At 41.5% G+C, this 12,066-nt stretch overlaps 1 protein-coding gene across 3 annotated transcripts in view; it reads left to right on the plus strand.

The window, feature by feature from the left end:
- The first annotated feature begins 79 nt into the window (after positions 1-79).
- AOPEP (aminopeptidase O (putative)) overlaps positions 80-12,066 on the plus strand; it is a 234,689-nt gene continuing 222,702 nt past the window's right edge. For all 3 annotated transcript variants that reach the window (XM_080373211.1, XM_080373212.1, XM_080373213.1), the window contains exon 1: positions 80-12,066. This exon is cut by the window's right edge and continues 17,939 nt beyond it. The gene's annotated coding sequence lies outside the window, so the exon portion shown is untranslated.

The raw sequence follows: 12,066 nt of genomic DNA on the forward strand, positions 1-12,066 counted from the left end.
GGCCTCCGCTCTGCTGGCCCCGCCTGTGCCCGGGCTGGAGGAAGTTGGGGATGGGGTGAGGAAGAGGAGGGGAGCCCGACCCACCTTCCCCTGGGCCCCCCGAAATACCCGCGGCGGGGAAGTCTCGCAAGTACCCTTGGTGTGTTTTTACCAAAGCGCAAAGCGCGGCTCATTCCCGTGCCCTGAGGGGGAGCCAGTGCTGGAGGCACCTGGCATGTGAATGGCACGGGAAGTGAACCGGGACACGGGCCCTGGTAGCTCTTGGTGTTTCACATCAGTGCTCCTGCTGCTGATAGCGCACCCAAAACTTCAGAAGTCAGCTTCGTTTCACCACTACATTGCAAAACTCTGACTGTGGCATGTGGGTTGTGGTGAACTGCACACAACCTACAGAGCAAGGTTAGAATATTCTGCCTCGCAGGAGCTCTCTCATCCTGACTCAGCAGTACAAGAAAAACAGACATTTAGTAACCGATTCTGTGAAGTATTAACTACTTCTCTTTAAAGAGACCATGCTGACCACACGTGCACCAACGTACCCAACACCATAAAAAAATCATCAAAGGAACAGCCCCTGGCAGCTGGACGTAACAAGACTTTTATAACAAACTCTCCAAACCTTTTCAATAGAAACATGTAGGTCAAGTCACACTCCAAAAGCTAGAAATTAATGCACCTCATACAAATACTGCTGCAGAACACACCTAGGAACACAGACCCTTCCCTCCTGAATCTCACTGGGTTTTACTCCAGCCTTCCCAATTGTGCAGCAAAATCAAGCAGTATGTTTTGCTGCTCATGTTTGATCAGAAAAATCTAGGCATTAGTAAGTGAAACCAAGGTCACCCAACACCTGACTCTAGACACACTCTTTCACACAATAATTTGACAAGTACAAATCTGGATACGGGTGATCTATACAGTGCAGATTTGTTGTACTACCCATCATTTGGGGAGTACATGGGTACTACTCATAAAGTTTGCATTATCCAAGGAGATAAATCCAAGAAATTTTGATTACTTTTCAGTAGAATGTATCCATGAGTTGGATAAGCACAGTGTCAAATCCTAAAATTGCAAATGCAGACTGAAATCGTTCCAGCTGGTGCCAAATGCAGGGCAAAAATCTTTTAAAATGTGCTCATCTTCACATATATATGTTCTTTCTTCATGTAAAGGACATTGCATATCTATGCATCACATACTTCAAAGGTATGCATAAATGTCTTCTGCAACTGCACACAACTTTGGCCTGATTTAGCCAAGTCCAGAATTACAGACAGTCCTGAAGATCCAGACATAAGTAGCTGTAATGCTCTTCTGAGTGGGGTATTTCAGTCTTTGGCAAGTGGTAACCAGACCACCGTCATGTTCTTGGAGTGGCAGGTGGATTTTGGAAAGTTTACATGATGTTGAAATTAGCTCTTTCTTTAAGGGTTAACAATGCTTTGCAACCACCTATAGCAGCTAATCATTCTTAATAGTTGAGAACAATTAACAGCAAAGATCCCATAAAATTTTGAATGACTGCACTTAAACTGGGTAGAAGCAAGTAGGCTAGAACAGCCTGGGAATATATGAGTTATGATAACAAATCCCAGAGCTGCTGATCTGGGACGATTTACCTTAATCGTGAAGACCCTGACAAATATATCAGCAACCTGCAGTAAGAGCTGTACTTCAGTGTAAAATAGCCAAAGATCAGTTCAAAACGGTCACCACCTAAGGTTTTGGTATTCATGCCGGAGGAAAACTAACCTCTTTCATCTTACTCACAGGGCTAAGTATACTCTGCTCAAGTTCTGAGCTGAAACCCATGCCCTTTTGGAGTTGATGAGGTCAGTGGGACAAGAGTTTTACTCCACCACTCCTACTGTGGAAGCTGGGTAGAAACAAGCAAGCTGTGAACTGAAGTAGCAATCATTTGAAAGGATACTGGTTTTGTACTGGTCCATCCAGCTGTGCATTTTCCACTGCAGGGAAGTAACATAGTTATTTTTAGCAGATACACATGTCAATAATCTTCTGCTGCCAAGGCAACTCAATACATTATAAAGTAACTGATTTCCACACCCCTGACCTTAGAGTATGTACATACATCAGTAATTTCTGGGATTCCACTATAGTGTATAAGGTTGATTTGACGTTAAACTTGACTAAGATCTAATGGTCAAGGGCAGACAAGTTGTAAGAATGTAGAGCTTAATGCTGTAAATTGCTTGATATTTACCTAACTTTTGGGGCAGAATCTGCAACTCACAGTGAGTTCCCTGCTCTGACAACTGGCTGTCTAGCCATGCTATCTAGCTAAATTTCCCTGTAGGAGCCCGACACTGCAGTGTAGGTATAGCCTGAGATTATTCTGATCAATTCTCAGACATGCATTTGTTAAGAGAAAAGGTCACCGTCTTAGCCAGTGTTATACTATGAGTTTAATTTTTTCCTCTTTGTCAGTATTTTCACGTATCTTAGGACAATGCAGAAAGATGACAGAAGCAGAATGAAAAAGGACATAACACAAGTGTTAAAAGACATTTGGAATACAGACAAAAAATTTTAACCTCCTAAAACACATACACAGCCCTACAGCAACCCTGCTGTGTGGCAACTGTAAAATCACTCTAAGATTAAAAGTAGGCTCTCCCTAGAAATCAGTAGTTAAACATTTATTGAAAATGAATTTGTGGCATTTGAGAAGACAGGTCAGTGCTGGCTGATTAAACATTGCTGAAACAGCTCACTTCTGTATAGAAGAAAACAGTCTTGTTTGCGAAAAGATGATGTTCAACTAGACACGTTTCACAGATGATTTAGAACTATAAGCATCCACATTACATAACTTCTTTGAAACAAACTTTTCTCCCAGTACATAAAATCCCAAATATGTAACTATTTTGAAAATAAGACCAATGAGAAATCCTCAGGTATTTTGTTATGAAGGTTGCCTCTTGTAGGTGCAAATGACAGCCAAAAAAATAGCAAGAGTGAAACTCCTTCACAAAGACCTTTTTTTCCTGAAGTGAGTGTCCATGTGGGAAAGGCAGCTTTAGATCCCACTTTGCTGAGAAAAATTTTTCTTTGTGCAAAAGTCTCACATCTGCGGAAGTTTCATGCTGGCTGAGTGGGCAGAGGATAAAATCCAGCAAGTCACGAGATCCCTCACAAGGCAGTGGTGCAGAGACTCTCCATCTTGTGAGGCCATGGTGTTTAGGGCCGGAGCAGTGTGAAGGGGATGACTGAAGCTAGTCCTGACTGCTGCAGGAGGTGGATCAGGAGGAACTGCAGTAGCATGTGCAGGCAGAGAAGAATACCACATGGGCAATCACCAGGCTGATTTCTAGCTAGACAATCTTTTGCTTTCTTTGCTTCAGAAAATGCTTCATTTCACCTACATGGATTTCCTGTGCTGGGGCAGTATCCCAGAATATTTATTTGCGACTGTGACAGCAAAGCACTTCACGTCTTGGAACACAGGTGAAAAATACAAGAAGGCGTAAACTTACGTTTAAACTTACATAACTATGAGCACACACTGGCAAAAAAGTAATTTCTTGGCATAGTATCTGTAAAATGGGATTAATTTGATATTATGCATTAAATTACTCTGACAATTGGTGTGAATTCCCCTATGATTAGTAAGCAAAATTGAACTGTAAGGTTGATACTGACTAAAATCCAGTGGGAAGGGATTTTCCTGTGCCGTGCTTGCCTACTGCCCTCTTCTGGAAATATGAACACTGTCAGCATTTTAGTGTGAGACTGGCTCTTGTGAGAGTGAGTACCGTTGCAGTTTTCTGTAGGGTGACAAAGCACTTAACATGCAGACAGCAGATCCTGGAAAGGAATGCCTCTGAAATACAAATACTGAACTGTAATTTTTAAACCTCTGTATTTGCTACTTATCCACAGGATTCTACCAGGCAAGCAGAGCAAAGAATGTGCTACTTGAATATTACATTTGCTATCACTTCTCATTTTGTAAAATGTATAAACTAAGTCTTTTAAGTAATCACTCCAAGTCTATGTCAACAAAATTAAAAAACCCAAACTGCTAAAAACATGTAGAGATTTCAGTGCACTCAATACTAAGCTTGGAAGGTAATCAAAGTGTACTTATCATTTTTCACAGTTTACTTCAAAGAAATACATAATACGTATCAACACTGACATAATGTGGCATTTTGTTGTGATTACATGATACAATTTGTCAATGTAATAATCAAACGGAAAAAAGATTGCTTTTTTACATTTAAACTGTGAGTCTGCAAAATTCAAGACTGCCAGAGGAAGAACACTTGGTATAAAAGGCCAAACTGTTCTCATACCCTGATCCTAGCTTAGATTGCTGGGATAAATCTCCCATTAACAGCCTTGTGGATTTAGTTGCTGGCTTAAATACCTGGTAATACTGCTGTGTTTCAAAGTACAATCTGTTCAGGTTTCTCAGATTCTGTTTTTTGGGTGAGTTACATGAGCAGTGTCACAGAGGTTCAGCTGTGAAGATCTAACTTAGGTGGTTTTCTTGGTACTTTTGACTTTACATGATTCAACTCAGAATTTCTAGATAATCTCAAATGTTTATCAGCACAATTAAAAGTATTTCTCTCCATAAAGGTACAGAAGAAAGAGTAGTTGACTTTTCCAGCTTTATTGGCAGTGTAAGGAAGGTCTGACCTGAAACTCTTCTGTTACTGAGATACATACTATAAAGCATGATGCAGAAATGCAGCGTGATATTCACAAAATACTCCTTTTGTCTAAGCCTTTGAAAAACTTGGCCAACAAATGAGTCTGAGTGACTGTTTATAAAGTTATCCCCTGTTGTTCTTTGTATTCAGTTCCATGCTAAAAGTACAGGCAATAAACCCATTTAAAATGACTGATAACTATTACATTTTAAAAATTGATTTTATTCATAGTCTTTATAGTTTGCCACAGCTTCTAAATTCTAAATAAACATTAGTTAATCAGCACAACTGCCTTGTGATGTAGGTGGGAAAGTAAAGAAAACCAAAGAAAAAACTTTATTCTGGGTCACAGAGGAAATTTTTAGCATATGAAAAGCTGGCTGATTACTTTGGGAACTTACACAGTTTGAGAGAGAAATGAAAGAAAATGGGAAAAGGAAGTATTTAACTCAACAATACAAGGACTGCTTTTCTGTAAATTTCCTTTCACTCTAACTTGCTGTTTCTTTGGTGATACAATTTCAGACAGTACAGAAGAAAATAGAGAAGGGACATGCCAAGTCCATACTAGGTCAATTCTGGAAAATTAGCACCAACAGTTCAACCCATACAGCTAGGACACCATTGCAAGACGGTATGACTTTAAAAATGTGAGTGAGAGGTGGGTAGAAAGAAACCTATACTTTAAATTGCTATAAAGTCCATTCGATTATGATAGGATAAATAAACAGTAGCTCAAAATCCTTTTCCATTAATTACTTATTAAATAGCTATAAAATCCTATTCCGAAGTCAGATTTTATCTTAAAATTTCCCTTCATTGCTACAAGTAGGCTCACTTTACCTATGGCAGTAGTAGCAAAAACATTTCCTCTGATAATAACAGTATTATACATGTATGCGCATTTAGTGCTTTCTTTATACAGCCTCTAGTATGCGAGTGATCTAGTCTGCAACTGGATCTTGCAGGTGGTGGCGCATACAGAAAAGGCACTGTCATCAATCTTACTTGAGATGCATGCTGAGCAACTTTGCTTTGACCTTATATGCTTCTGTTCTGATCAAACAACCTATTGTAAAAATTGTAAATTAATCTGTGTATGAGTACACATGTAGGGTTAAAATGAGAAGGATAATTTTTAAGACTGCTTGAGAATTTAGTTTCATGACTCACACAGATATGAATGGGTTGCGTAGGCTAAACCCCAGCCCTCGCTTTGCAAATGTGCTAGTACAGTTGCCAGCACCTGTTCATCACACAACACAAAGCCGATATCCAAAATACCACATGTGTGAAGACAGGGAGAAACCAGTGTAGACAGCAATGACAGAATCGTGCTTTAGACCACTAGAAAATATGTTTCAGTTTGCTCAGCCTCCAGTATCCAGGCACACTGGTTCCCAGTTGGTTTCAGAACACAGGCAAGAAGACAGCCAAGGGTCGTATCTGGCCCAAGGTCCACCTCCAACCGTAGCAGTCAGAGGTACTGTTTAGGAGAGAATGTGAGCCTGGCCATTCCTGCATTACCTTGCCCTCCTGCTCCTTCCATCCATAACTGGACTAGGGATGCTAGAAGGTCCATCTCTGTCTGTTGATTTAGTGTTCACTGTTCAGGGATGTTTCTGAGAGATAACCTAACAGGAAGCCATAACCAAACCCTAGCACATTGCTAGGTATGGCCCTGCCACCCTAGGAGCCTGATAACAAAGGCAGGTGTTGCTGGTTGTACTTGTTTCTGTGAGTCTGAGGAAAGTAGCATGAACACATGTAGAAGGCAACAAGGATACCAAGGATCCAGCCGGAGAAGCACTTTCTTAATGCGACTCCAAGGAAATAGTAAGAGAGACGTTTATGTGTGTGCTGGCTGAGGGAGATCTGAACAACGAGCAAAAAACTGTCTCAGAGTCTCTTTCCTGTTCTTGAAGGAGACAAAATGTTGCTGTATGCTTTTTATAAGGAAACAGGATAGCAACCAGTGCTTGAAGAAAAGGAAAACATGCATGGGTGCAGCTCAAGCTCAGCAGGAGCCGTAGGCCCCCGCTTCTCTGCGTGTATTGGAGGTGTCTGAACTGGCTCCCAGATCCTGTGGCACACAGTGAGAGCCACCGAGACAGCCAAGATCCTCCACATAAGATGTCTCCAGCTGAGCTGGGAACTCAGCACTGGTGCTTAGCCAGGACCTCTTCCTTTTTACGGAGGTGGTATCTTCCCACTGTGAGTACCATTTTTTCTCTGCTCCTCATAAGTTCCACACTTAGGTGGATAGGTGCCCTTATCCCCTGAGACAAGATGCTGACGATCAGGGGAGACGCAGTGGCTCCCAAGACACACTGCCTCATGGTACAGCAGAACCTTGGCACTGCATGTGGTGCCATTGTCTCTGTGACACACTTATTTTCTAGTTGAAAAGTGTTGGTACAAACATAACACCATGGCCTTGCAGATATCACAGAAACACTTGGTTCCTTGCAGTTCTTCTGCCCCTAGAAACAACTTACAAAACTTGGCAAAGTGTACGAGCTAGCATCTAAAGTAATGATGGGGTGAGGCTTGTAGAGTCCATAGCACTGGACAGAAATTTTGTGGTGGAAGAGGTATTCAAGACTGCTCAGTGCTGCCCATGGGAGAATCAGCTTTGACTAGAGAGAGCAAAAAGGGATGCCAGCCTAAAGGGATGCCATCCTGTTACCTCGGAACATAGACAAGTTGTCTTTTTTCCAGTGCACACTAACTCGACAGGGGATATTTGGCTGATAGATCATCCATCTCAAGCAAAATCTATCACTTTTGGTGACAAGTTTGCAATGGTTTCTCCAACCACTTTTTTAAAAGAGCAAGTATGAATGATTAGAGGGAGAGACTAGGATCAGAAGTGCTGTGGCACTGAAGGAAGTCTCCCACTAGGGCCAGATGCTGCCACGGTGTGAGCAGGGCCAGAGCACTACAACTGCAGAGCTGACGCCAAAGCATGGCAGAAGCATGTGCATGTGCACACACACACTTCTAGTGGGGCTAATACATCCGGCAGCCTGTTAATTTTTCTGGGTTGATGAGAACCAGACCTGTTGAGGCAGCGATGTGTGGTGTCTGCCTGGCCACAGACCATCTGGAAACTCATTGAATGTGTATTATATCGCCAGAAAGGTGAAGGAAGCCAGATCTCTGATCTCAAATGAGAGACAAGGTGATGGAACAGAAAGTGGCTCAGAAGGCCAAAGTCTGAGAAGACGCTGTCACATGATGGCAGCTGTCAGCTGGGTCATTGGGAAATCTGGAAAGGAGTGTAGGTGAAAACTACCCTCATGAGCACTGAAAAAGAGAAAAGAAGTCCCTTCAGGGTAAAGACAGAGTAACATATAGATAACAATATCTGTGTTCAGCATTGAGGTGATGATTGTTGCTTTCATGCACCTATCAGAAAGAATGTCCTTTTAATACATGGGAAGACTTGAGACTCCAGCGCAGAACACTGGTCTGTTTGTGCCCGAGACAACCAGGATAGGATGTAGCAGCACCGTGCCTGTGGGTACAAATCAGCACAGAGATTTGGAACTGCTTTCACCGTGGCAAGCTGACTTTAGTGTAAGAAATGGTGCAGCAATTCGTGTCAATGGTCCAGCAATTTGTGTCAATAGAGGGTTTAAAAGGCAAATATTGGGACCTGGATCCAGGGGACAGGAGAACAAAGGAGTTTCAAAATGACTGTTAACTATCGCACTGGACGCTACACAAGTCTCTGACATCCAGCCAAGAGATTACCAAATAAGGAAAAGGAAACTGAGAGGACGACCGGAGGACAAAGCCTGGGAGGAAGACTGCGAGCCTTCAGCCCAAGAAACTAATTGTAATAACCCTGCCTTTCTCAGAAGTAGTGATGAATATGTATCAGCTTAGGAACATAAAAACCAGCCGCCCGATGTAACACGTGTGCGTGTTAGAGCAGTCCTGACTCCCTGCGCACGCAGCGCTGTTTACTTGCCTTTTATTAACACCGTAAGTAAATCATATAAAACTAAAAATTGATTCGGAATTTATAACATTTAGGAACAACCTTTCATGTTAATCCTATGTGCTTTTCTTTACCATGCAGAATACCTGTCTGCTTAAGCTATCCTTGTCGACCAAAAGTTAACCGTTTCCCTGCAGAAAGTGGTGTTTCATGCCTATTCCATCCTGTTCAGCAACTGACATGAAGTGCCTGCAGCTGGGGCTGGTCTATGGTCTAGGACACATCAGGATAGTCCAATTCATAAACTATAGTTCATTCCTTTTTAGACTAGGACTAGTTGAGAAAATTCACTGCAAACTGACACTGTTGTTTATTTTCACGAAGGCTAAAACCAAGATGAAAAATCAAGGTGGAGGGAGAAAACGTTACACTCACAGATTCCACCAAAAGGGATAAAGATGCTGGTATGGCTAATGATAACGGTGCAAGCAGATAACTCATACAGATCTGTATCATTCACAACCTATGTTTCACTCACATTTTATTAGTGAGAAAGAATAACAGCAATGAAATAATTCAATATAGTGGAAAAGATATATCATCTATTTTTTCTTTTCTTCTGTAATACTGCTTGAGGTTTATGAACTATGAGCTGTAGTTTCCTTGCCTGAAACCCCTGTTAGAAGGGTACAAAATAATAAATTCAAATTAACTGTATTCTCAACAGGGAGTCTTTTCTGCAGTGTTGTTAGGGAAGTGTAGCTACAGATCAGTAGGGCTAAAATCTTGGAAGTTCAAGTTCTTAGTGCTTACAGAGAAAAAAGCATGTGGAAGTTCAAATCAATAAATGGCTCTGAAATTTCATTAACTTTAATGGCAGGGTTCTTTGTTATTAATTAAGGCTAAGAATTTATGAGTGAGATTGCTTATAAATTCAGCTGACTCCCTGTTTTGTGCCTATCTTCACGTGAGATGCTGTGCATGACCTCTGGCAAAAGGAAAGTTCAGTTTGCAGCATGCTGCAACAGCTATATTACAGAGTAATGGTGGAAGAAAACATTGGCGTTTTTAAGTACAGGCCATAATGAAGATGCTTTTTTTTTTTTTTTTTGTATGGGAGGCTGGAGTCAATGTACTGAAACACAGTATTCAGAGCCCATTCACATGCCAGTAGGTGCTCAGTCTGTTTTCCCTGTCTTGCATTGTTTCAGTTGTACTACTCATTGCCTGTGCTGACCATTGAAGTCTAGTCTCTGTGAAACAGAAAACCTGAGGGAGAAGTCATGCATTCAGTGATGAAATGAGATAAGTAGTGGGGAACAACTTACGAAATTAAGCAAGAGAACAGCCATGATCTAGTAGAGCTATTGTGCTTTAGAGAAAATACTTCTATACACAGAACCATGCTGGAGTAGGCCGAGGCAAAAAGTTTGTTGAACAGATTTGGTTCCTAGCTCCACTTAAGTCACATATGAATGTGACTTTGCCCATATGAATGAGAACAGAAGTCCTACACCTCTGTTTTCAGTCTCTGGAAAGTACAAGAACACAGTACAGCATGCCAAGTAAGATGTGAGCAGATGTCCAGAACTCACAGATAGCACTGTTCCAGTCTAAATGTAGTATCTTTTTAGAAAGACGAGAAGATACTTTCCAGGTGACAAATTAAAACAGTGAGAGCTCTTATAGTACATCCATGCATGACAAAGGATAGTAAACTTCAGGGTCCTGTTTTCAAAGGGTCAAGTGACTGAGGTATGTTCCAGTTTTCAAAGGAATGTGGGTTTTGCATATGTGCATCTGCACTACCATAAAGAAATATAGATGCATTGGTTTTAGACTTACTAGGTTAAATCTTCCTAGCAGTGTGGAATTCTGCATGAACTAATTAATAATGTTTTCCAGGCTAGTGGAGAAAAAAATCTCAATACCTCATTTCTTTGCAGGAGCAAACTGGTAAGGTACAAAGCTCTGAGCATGATTTTTTAAATCAAGGAAGTGAAAAGCTATGTGCTGCAATTTGCCTGGTCTTTGCTGTTACTTTCAGAGAAATGCAGTATGTTAGAGTTGCCTCAGTCATAGGACAGGCTGTGAAGATAATCAGTTATTAAAGCACTTTGATATCGTGGGACAGAATATGATGTAGAATTGCAAGCTACTCATTTTTCTCTTCCTAAAATAAACCAGTAGTAATCAATCTTTTCCCTTTTCTACGTTTCAAATCCAATGCTATTTCAATCTGGCTCTGTTTCACCAAGATCTGCAGCATGTCTGTTTCTGTAGCACCAAGATCATTAGTATGTCCCTTTTGACAATAACTGACCTGTAAGCAGAAGCAGAGTTCTGAATGGAAGGCCGGACTTCCAGTGCCAAACAGTAAGCCTGGCAGGTTGGAAAATCAACTTTACAGTGGTGAAGCTGAAACACAGTTGTACAAAGCAGTCGTCAGAAGTGCATAACGGAGAATGAAACTATCACTCTTGACAGCTGAAATACATTATTGAGGTCTTTATAAGGAGTGTCTGTCCAAGCACAAGACACGCTGCCGCCTCAAAAAAAAAAATAACATGGCACTCGTAAATGCCAGCCATCCTAAACCACTGTACATGCACTCAAGAGAGGTTTCACTGCCTACCATCTGTGCTCGTCTGAATGGATATGAGAAACACCGCAGAAGGAAAAAGCAAAAGCAGAGCAAAAATTTCCAGCATTCTGTCTCCAAGGAAAAGCTAGAAACACAGTGATCAGGGTTTAAAAGGGTTTTAAATGTTGTAAACATTAAAGCAATCTCTTTCCAGCTGCTTGCACCGTTTAGTTCATGAAAACAGGATTTTTGTCATGAGAAAACGTCATGAAATGGTGCCAGAAAAAAGTAAATCTGGTGTTTAGTCATAGGCACTTTATTTGAGAAAAAAACCACTTGATTTAATGTCAAGTTTCCCCCGACAGGGAGCTGCTGTGCAGTACCAAGGCTGCACCATCAGATGGCAATGCTTGTTCAAGCCAAACAGAAGAGTCTGGAAGCTCTCCGGGAATGGAGGCTGCTCCGGGCTGCCTCATGTGCTGCTCCCTTTAACGGAGGTTGCGAAGCTGTTAGCACTGGTGGTGACCAAGTCAACGGAGGGGAACGGAAAGGCTGGCTCTGTTCTGTACCCGTAGAGAAGAGATTGACACTGTATTTTGAACCTACTACTAATATGAAACTATAATTTAAATAGTGCTGGAAATAATGTGTTCACTACCTTGAGCCCTCTGCTCCTGCTCGCTGAACGCTTCTCACACATCCATAGCTATGTCAGTCCTCCCAGTTTCTTTCTTTGCAGGCGGTTTCCAGTGGTGAGTGAAGCTCGTTGAGCAGTACAGGATTAGACCTTCTGTATTTGACACCCCTAAGTATTACCATTGTGATGGCTGGGATTATTATTTGTA

Source organism: Falco punctatus (genome assembly GCF_963210335.1).
Source record: "Falco punctatus genome assembly, chromosome: Z".
NCBI lineage: Eukaryota > Metazoa > Chordata > Aves > Falconiformes > Falconidae > Falco > Falco punctatus.